The sequence below is a fragment of the Leuresthes tenuis genome, unplaced genomic scaffold, assembly GCF_036924035.1.
Source record: "Leuresthes tenuis unplaced genomic scaffold, fLeuTen1.0.hap1 SCAF_10, whole genome shotgun sequence".
Taxonomy (NCBI): domain Eukaryota; kingdom Metazoa; phylum Chordata; class Actinopteri; order Atheriniformes; family Atherinopsidae; genus Leuresthes; species Leuresthes tenuis.
Window position 1 is genome coordinate 30766614 of NW_027325364.1, and position 9423 is coordinate 30776036.

A 9423-nucleotide genomic window follows, 5' to 3' on the forward strand; every position below is an offset into this window, starting at 1 on the left:
GCCTTAGAGAGGGATGAAGATAATCATGTTTAATTGTTCATGTTTTGATTGTTTATCATTGGACCCTTTATCACTATGATGCCTGCATTTTAAACTCACGTTGTGTGCAAATGCAGGCTGATGTTTTACAGATAAAGTTATTATTTTCCTTGTTTCTTTTTGGGTTGATTAATATAATAGTATTATTATAATCAAAAGGGAGGAATGTAATGGAAAATAATTCTTATATGCATTGTATTGAGTGTTACTGTGTATAACCTGCAAATGACCGAGCTGCAAGGTACCACCCTGCCCTGTTTTCTTAAATTCCTCTTTACAATGGTGGGCTTGTTATAATGAGATAGCTGCACTTTAGGGGGGACAGGGTTAGGCTGGTATTTACAAATGTGTCTGGGTAACCTCAACTGATGGTTGGGGAGGAAAGTTAGAAGAACAATCAACTATACCAAAAAACAGATGACGTGATGAGCGGGCAATATAACTGTGTGTTTTTGCTTCAGTGGTCAGAGCAACTCTGTATTCTGTACTGTGTTGTTCTCTCTTGCAAGATATTATTATTAAAGCCTCTTATCTCCTCAGAAGAAAATAACTGACTCCCCAAATGCAAGTGTCAGGACAAATGATCAAAGTTCTCCAAGCTTCAGTCTGCAGAGAGGTACAAGACAGGGTTGTCCACTTTCGCCCTCACTTTTTGCTATTTTCATCAAACCTTTAGCAGCTGCTATCAGACAAGATAGAAATATTAAAGGCATCCAACCCCAAAATATTGAGCATAAAATAAGTCTTTATGTTGATGATGTATTACTTTTCCTTCAGAACTCACAGACGTCTCTCACTCACACGATCACACTCATAAATAAATTCTCAGCACTTTCTGACTACTCTATCAATTGGTCTAAGACCACAGTTCTGCCCATTAACTGTAGGGTCCAGAATATACCTGCGATCACTTTACAGTCAGGAAATATTAGATATTTAGGCATAAACATTTCCTCCAGGCTCTCAGAGCTAACAAAGCTAAATTATGTGCAATTATTAAAGACAGTAGAGGACGATCTCTCTCTATATTACAACCATTAAAATGATGATACTACCTAAAGTTAACTATTTGTTCTCAATGATCCCCATAAAACCACCTGCTACTTGGTTTAAGTCACTAGATTCATGCATCTCCAAATTTCTGTGGAAAAACAAACCACCACGTATTAGTTTAAAAACCCTACAGAAGACCAAGGACAGTGGTGGATTAGATTTACCTAATTTTCAGCACTATTCCTTAGCCAATAGGTTACAGTATATATCAAAATGGTTTAAACCTAGCCCAATAGATGAACCATGGATAAATATAGAACAAGCATTGTGTGATAATCTGGAAATCTCTGACCTGCCACTTATTAGTCAAAACGTAAAAAATCACAAATGTTGCAAAAGCATTAACATCAGCACCTCTCTGACAACCTGGTGGGAATTTCTTAAAAAAACAAAGTCTTCACTTGTCCCGTGTAAGCTTACACCCATCTGGAACAATCCTGACATCCTGCAAAACAAAAAAATGCTAAACATTACTCTGTGGAAGATCAATGGAATCAAACATCTGGTACATATAATCCAAAATGGACATTTTATTTCATTTGATGAGCTCATATCACAACATGAGATAGGCAGCAATTAATTCCTAGAATATCAACAACTTAAGTCTAATAATAACAAAGAAATATATCCTCCACCAACCAGACTCACAACTCCCGATTAGGGTAGCAGAATTTCTAAGCATCTGCACCCCAAAACTACTATCAAAAATATATAAATTATTGTCTAAGATAGATGACACAATGTCTCTACCGTCCTCAAAATGGGAGGCAGATTTATTCATCAGTTCTAGTCATAGCTTCTGGCCACAAATATGTTTGAACACCTTCAGAATGACTCAAAATCCTAATTTACAGCTCATACAATACAAAATTCTTCATAGAACACACTATACAGGACAAAGGATGTTCAGGATGGGTCTAACACACTCAAACATCTGCTCACATTGCACAGATAACACACCTGATGATTATGCACACGCTTTGTGGTTTTGTGCGCCTGTCCAGAAGTTCTGGCTTGAAGTCTGTGCGGACCTATCAACATGGCTGTGGAGGTGGCGTGGTGCATCAGCTGCAGGAGAGAGCTGTGGAGAGAGCTCTGGGGAGAAGGACTAGGTGAGTGATTAGTACACCGGCAGTCACTTGTCTAATCACTGTCCTCTTTTAAAAACTCAGTAGCGTGCTGGAGCTGGAAGGAGGATTGAAGTGGAGTCGGCAGCACGAACCGGGAGGTAAGGCCTGCGAACGACTCCACATTCGTGAAAAAGGGTTAAATAAATTATACGTTGAACCGTCCGCTGTCTCTGAGTCTCTCTGAGAGAACCCGCAGTGGCAACAGGCCGCCACATTGGCACCCAACTGGGATTCAGCAGAGGAGACATGACGGAACCGCAATAGCCCATAACAGCTCTGGCCCAAATGCTGGCGGAGGTCGCGGCGATGAATCAGGACCAGGCGGCTCTCGGCAGGCAGCAGCTGGCCACACTGCAGGGCCAGGCGGAACGGCAGACGGACCTGCTGGAAGCACTGGTGGCTCGAGCCGGGGCAGCGGCACCGGCCCCCTCGCTCGCTGGGGTCGGCCTGTATAAGATGACGCCTGAAGACGACCCTCAGTCATTTCTGGGGATGTTCGAGGCAATGGCGGCGGCGTGCAGATGGCCGGAGGCGGAGTGGGCCGTGCGGTTGCTTCCCCTCCTGTCTGGGGATGCCCAAATGGCGGCGCTGAGCCTTCCTGCTCGCTCTTGAAGCCAGTACGCGGATGTCTAGAGGGCAGTCCTGGATCGCCTGGGGTACTCGGCGGAGGACCATCGCCGCCGGTTCAGAAGGACCAAACTGGGCCACACGGACCGTCCGTTCACCTATGCGCAGCAGTTGACCGACGTAGTGACACGGTGGCTGCTGCCAGGGGACTCGAATGGAGAGCGGAGGATGCTGGGACAAATCGTCCTGGAACAGTTCGTGGAGGGGATGCCAAGTGGTACGGCGGAGTGGGTACGCTGCCACCGACCCACTGACCTGGAGGCCGCGATCACCCTTGCGGAGGACCATCTGGCCGTTTTTTTCCAGGGCCGGACACCGGAGGCTCGGCCAGCATCGCTGGGCCGGCCAACACCAGCGCCCCGGAGGAGGCTGTCAACAGCTGGCTCTCAGCTGGCAACAGCACGACCGTCTCCTCTCCCCCGCACTAACCTTTCCTGCCCTCTCTTTCCACCCCAGGTTCCAGCCGCTACAAGTCCTGCTCCCGACCCACAGAGGGTCCCTCAGGTGGCGGGGCAGGAGTGTTGGAGGTGCGGGCAGCCCGGTCATTTTCGCCGCGAGTGCCCGCTCATGGAGGTCAGACAGGTGATTCGGGTTGTTGGCCCTCCAGCGCCCTCCCCCGGTCCAGGAGGGACGTACAGCGTTCCGGTAAGGATTCAGGGGGGTACACATCAGGCAATGGTGGACTCGGGCATCACACAGTATAGTTCACCAGAATCTGATTCGACCTGGGGCTTTGATAGAGGCAGAATGGGTTGATATTAGGTATGTGCATGGGCATATTCACAGATACCCCATGGTCCCAGTTGAACTTCGCTGTAAGGGGAAAAAGCATAGTGTGAAGGCCGTGGTTAGCTCCTGCCTGGCGCACCCCCTGATTTTGGGAACCGATTGTCCCGGGTTTGATAGATTAGTGGGGCAGTGTGTGGGGGTGCGCTCACGACCGTCAGGGTCATGGGATATGTGTGCTGTCCTCAGCGGTGACGCGAGGTTGTCTGACACTGCAGACGGGGAGGAGGAGCCGACGGTACCTTCACAGGAGGCTCCGTCAGTTCCCGTGTTCGACTCCATGGAAGATTTTCCACTCGAGCAGTCTCGTGATGATACTCTACGCTATGCCTTGGATCAGGTGATAAAAATTGATGGTCATATGGTGCGCCCTGACGCAGTGCTAACACATCCGCATTTTTCATTGTGCAGGGAAGGAGTGTACAGAGTGAGTCGTGACACTCAGACAGAGGAAATCATAACACAGCTGTTGGTGCCGAAAAGCCGTTGGGAAATAGTTTTCCAGACGGCTCATTATAACCCGATGGCGGGGCATATGGGGTATGAAAAAACGATGAATCGTATAATGGCCCGGTTCTATTGGCCAGGTATTCGGGCAGACGTGCGCCGCTGGTGTGCGTCCTGCTCCAAATGCCAGTTGGTTAACCAACCGGCCATCCCGAAAGCACCTTTACGCCCATTGCCGCTGATTGAGGTCCCATTTGAGCGTATTGGGATGGACCTCATCGGGCCCTTTCATCGGAGCGCACGTGGATATCGCTTTGTGTTAGTTCTGGTGGATTATGCAACACGATATCCAGAAGCAGTGCCGTTGCGCACCATCTCTGCAAAGAGTGTAGCGCAGGCACTGTTTCAAGTTATCTCCCGAGTCGGGATCCCGAAAGAGATCCTGACTGATCAAGGCACCTCTCACCGTCCCAGAGAGCAGACATAGCCCAGTTGCAGCAGCATTAAGCTGATGTGTTCTCCCCCCTGCCAGGACGCACAAGCCTTATTCAACACCATGTTGAGACACACCCGGGCGTGACAGTGCGTTCACGTCCCTATCGGTTACCTGAGCACAAGAGAAAAGTGGTTCAGGCAGAATTGGAAGCTATGCTGGAGATGGGTGTAATTGAGGAGTCTAGCAGCGCCTGGGGTAGTCCCATCGTTTTTGTAGTGAAGACGGATGGGTCTATCCGGTTCTGTGTGGACTATCGCAAGGTGAATGATGTGTCACGATTTGATGCCTATCCTATGCCCCGGGTCGACGAGCTCCTGGATCGCCTGGGCACTGCTCGTTTTTTTACGACACTAGATTTGACCAAGGGCTACTGGCAGATTCCCTTGTCTCCAGAGTCTAAGGAAAAAACGGCCTTCTCCACTCCGTACGGGTTGTACCAATTTGTCACACTTCCGTTCGGGTTGTTCGGGGCCCAAGCCACATTTTAACGCCTTATGGATCGGGTCTTGCGGCCGCATGCTGCGTATGCTGCCGCTTACCTGGATGACGTCATCATCCATAGCAACAGCTGGGCGGAGCATGTTCAGCAGGTGGCGGCAGTGCTGGAGTCACTGCGGCAGGTGGGGCTCACGGCCAACCCAAAGAAGTGTGCAGTTGGACGGAGGGAGGTACGGTATCTGGGTTACCACTTGGGCGGCAGACAGGTGCGTCCACAGGTAGACAAGACAGCAGCGATTGCAGCCTGCCCAAAACCTAAGACCAAGAAAGAGGTGAGGCGGTTTTTGGGGCTGGCCGGATATTACCGGCGATTTATTCCCAACTTCGCGGAGCTGACCAGCCCCTTGACCGACCTTACCCGAAAAGGTGCCTCTGATCCGGTCCGGTGGACGGAGCAGTGCCAGGCGTCACTTGAGAGGGTAAAGCAGACCCTCTGTGGGGAGCCTCTTCTCCACACCCCTAACTCCTCTCTCCCATTTGTCCTTCAGACTGATGCATCGGGAAGGGGGTTGGGGGCTGTTCTGTCCCAGCAGGTGCTGGGCGTTGACCGCCCAGTGCTTTACATCAGCCAGAAACTATCCGAGAGGGAGACCAGATACAGCACGGTGGAGAGGGAGTGCCTGGCCATCCGGTGGGTGGTCGGCGCTCTGCGGTATTACTTGCTGGGGCGCCCATTCACCCTCTGCTCGGACCATGCTCCCCTCCAGTGGCTCCACCGAATGAAAGATGTCAATGCACGGATCACCCGCTGGTATCTGGCACTACAGCCTTTTAAATTCAAAGTGGTCCATAGGCCGGGGGCACAGATGGCGGTGGCCGACTTCCTTTCCAGCTCGCATGGCGAGGTGGGGGGGAGTAAGTTAGGCCGGACGGCTCCCCGGCCAAGGTCAGGCTGTGGAGGTATGTGGAGGTGCTGCAGGAGAGAGCTGTGGAGAGAGCTCTGGGGAGCAGGACTAGGTGAGTGATTAGTACCCGGCAGTCACTTGTCAAAGCTGGAAGGAGGATTGAAGTGGAGTCGGCAGCACGAACCGGGAGGTAAGGCCTGCGAACGACTCCACATTCGTGAAAAAGGGTTAAATAAATTATACGTTGAACCGTCCGCTGTCTCTGAGTCTCTCTGAGAGAACCCGCAGTGGCAACAGGCCGCCACATTGGCACCCAACTGGGATTCAGCAGAGGAGACATGACGGAACCGCAATAGCCCATAACAGCTCTGGCCCAAATGCTGGCGGAGGTCGCGGCGATGAATCAGGACCAGGCGGCTCTCGGCAGGTAGCAGCTGGCCACACTGCAGGGCCAGGCGGAACGGCAGACGGACCTGCTGGAAGCACTGGTGGCTCGAGCCGGGGCAGCGGCACCGGCCCCCTCGCTCGCTGGGGTCGGCCTGTATAAGATGACGCCTGAAGACGACCCTCAGTCATTTCTGGGGATGTTCGAGGCAACGGCGGCGGCGTGCAGATGGCCGGAGGCGGAGTGGGCCGTGCGGTTGCTTCCCCTCCTGTCTGGGGACGCCCAAACAGCGGCGCTGAGCCTTCCTGCTCGCTCTTGAAGCCAGTACGCGGATGTCTAGAGGGCAGTCCTGGATCGCCTGGGGTACTCGGCGGAGGACCATCGCCGCCGGTTCAGAAGGACCAAACTGGGCCACACGGACCGTCCGTTCACCTATGCGCAGCAGTTGACCGACGTAGTGACACGGTGGCTGCTGCCAGGGGACTCGAATGGAGAGCGGAGGATGCTGGGACAAATCGTCCTGGAACAGTTCGTGGAGGGGATGCCAAGTGGTACGGCGGAGTGGGTACGCTGCCACTGACCCACTGACCTGGAGGCCGCAATCACCCTTGCGGAGGACCATCTGGCCGTTTTTTTCCTGGGCCGGACACCGGAGGCTCGGCCAGCATCGCTGGGCCGGCCAACACCAGCGCCCCGGAGGAGGCTGTCAACAGCTGGCTCTCAGCTGGCAACAGCACGATCGTCTCCTCTCCACCGCACTAACCTTTCCTGCCCTCTCTTTCCACCCCAGGTTCCAGCCGCTACAAGTCCTGCTCCCGACCCACAGAGGGTCCCTCAGGTGGCGGGGCAGGAGTGTTGGAGGTGCGGGCAGCCCGGTCATTTTTGCCGCGAGTGCCCGCTCATGGAGGTCAGACAGGTGATTCGGGTTGTTGGCCCTCCAGCGCCCTCCCCCGGTCCAGGAGGGACGTACAGCCTTCCGGTAAGGATTCAGGAGGGTACACATCAGGCAATGGTGGACTCGGGCATCACACAGTATAGTTCACCAGAATCTGATTCGACCTGGGGCTTTGATAGAGGCAGAATGGGTTGATATTAGTTGTGTGCATGGGGATATTCACAGATACCCCATGGTCCCAGTTGAAATTCGCTGTAAGGGGAAAAAGCATAGTGTGAAGGCCGCGGTTAGCTCCTGCCTGGCGCACCCCCTGATTTTGGGAACCGATTGTCCCGGGTTTGATAGATTAGTGGGGCAGTGTGTGGGGGTGCGCTCACGACCGTCAGGGTCATGGGATATGTGTGCTGTCCTCAGCGGTGACGCGAGGTTGTCTGACACTGCAGACGGGGAGGGGGAGCCGACGGTACCTTCACATGAGGCTCCGTCAGTTCCCGTGTTCGACTCCATGGAAGATTTTCCACTCGAGCAGTCTCGTGATGATACTCTACGCTATGCCTTGGATCAGGTGATAAAAATTGATGGTCATATGGTGCGCCCTGACGCAGTGCTAACACATCCGCATTTTTCATTGTGCAGGGACAGAGTGTACAGAGTGAGTCGTGACACTCAGACAGAGGAAATCATAACACAGCTGTTGGTGCCGAAAAGCCGTTGGGAAATCGTTTTCCAGACGGCTCATTATAACCCGATGGCGGGGCATATGGGGTATGAAAAAACGATGAATCGTATAATGGCCCGGTTCTATTGGCCAGGCATTCGGGCAGACGTGCGCCGCTGGTGTGCGTCCTGCTCCAAATGCCAGTTGGTTAACCAACCGGCCGTCCCGAAAGCACCTTTGCGTCCATTGCCGCTGATTGAGGTCCCATTTGAGCGTATTGGGATGGACCTCATCGGGCCCTTTCATCGGAGCGCACGTGGATATCGCTTTGTGTTAGTTCTGGTGGATTATGCAACACGATATCCAGAAGCAGTGCCGTTGCGCACCATCTCTGCAAAGAGTGTAGCGCAGGCACTGTTTCAAGTTATCTCCCGAGTCGGGATCCCGAAAGAGATCCTGACTGATCAAGGCACCTCTCACCGTCCCAGAGAGCAGACATAGCCCAGTTGCAGCAGCATTAAGCTGATGTGTTCTCCCCCCTGCCAGGACGCACAAGCCTTATTCAACACCATGTTGAGAAACACCCGGGCGTGACAGTGCGTTCACGTCCCTATTGGTTACCTGAGCACAAGAGAAAAGTGGTTCAGGCAGAATTGGAAGCTATGCTGGAGATGGGTGTAATTGAGGAGTCTAACAGCGCCTGGGGTAGTCCCATCGTTTTTGTAGTCAAGACGGATGGGTCTATCCGGTTCTGTGTGGACTATCGCAAGGTGAATGATGTGTCACGATTTGATGCCTATCCTATGCCCCGGGTCGACGAGCTCCTGGATCGCCTGGGCACTGCTCGTTTTTTTACGACACTAGATTTGACCAAGGGCTACTGGCAGATTCCCTTGTCTCCAGAGTCTAAGGAAAAAACGGCCTTCTCCACTCCGTACGGGTTGTACCAATTTGTCACACTTCCGTTCGGGTTGTTCGGGGCCCAAGCCACATTGCAACGCCTTATGGATCGGGTCATGCGGCCGCATGCTGCGTATGCTGCTGCTTACCTGGATGACGTCATTCCATAGCAACAGCTGGGCGGAGCATGTTCAGCAGGTGGCGGCAGTGCTGGAGTCACTGCGGCAGGCGGGGCTCACGGCCAACCCAAAGAAGTGTGCAGTTGGACGGAGGGAGGTACGGTATCTGGGGTACCACTTGGGCGGCAGACAGGTGCGTCCACAGGTAGACAAGACAGCAGCGATTGCAGCCTGCCCAAAACCTAAGACCAAGAAAGAGGTGAGGCGGTTTTTGGGGCTGGCCGGATATTACCGGCGATTTATTCCCAACTTCGCGGAGCTGACCAGCCCCTTGACCGACCTTACCCGAAAAGGTGCCTCTGATCCGGTCCGGTGGACGGAGCAGTGCCAGGCGTCACTTGAGAGGGTAAAGCAGACCCTCTGTGGGGAGCCTCTTCTCCACACACCTAACTCCTCTCTCCCATTTGTCCTGCAGACTGATGCATCGGGAAGGGGGTTGGGGGCTGTTCTGTCCCAGCAGGTGCGGGGCGTTGACCGCCCAGTGC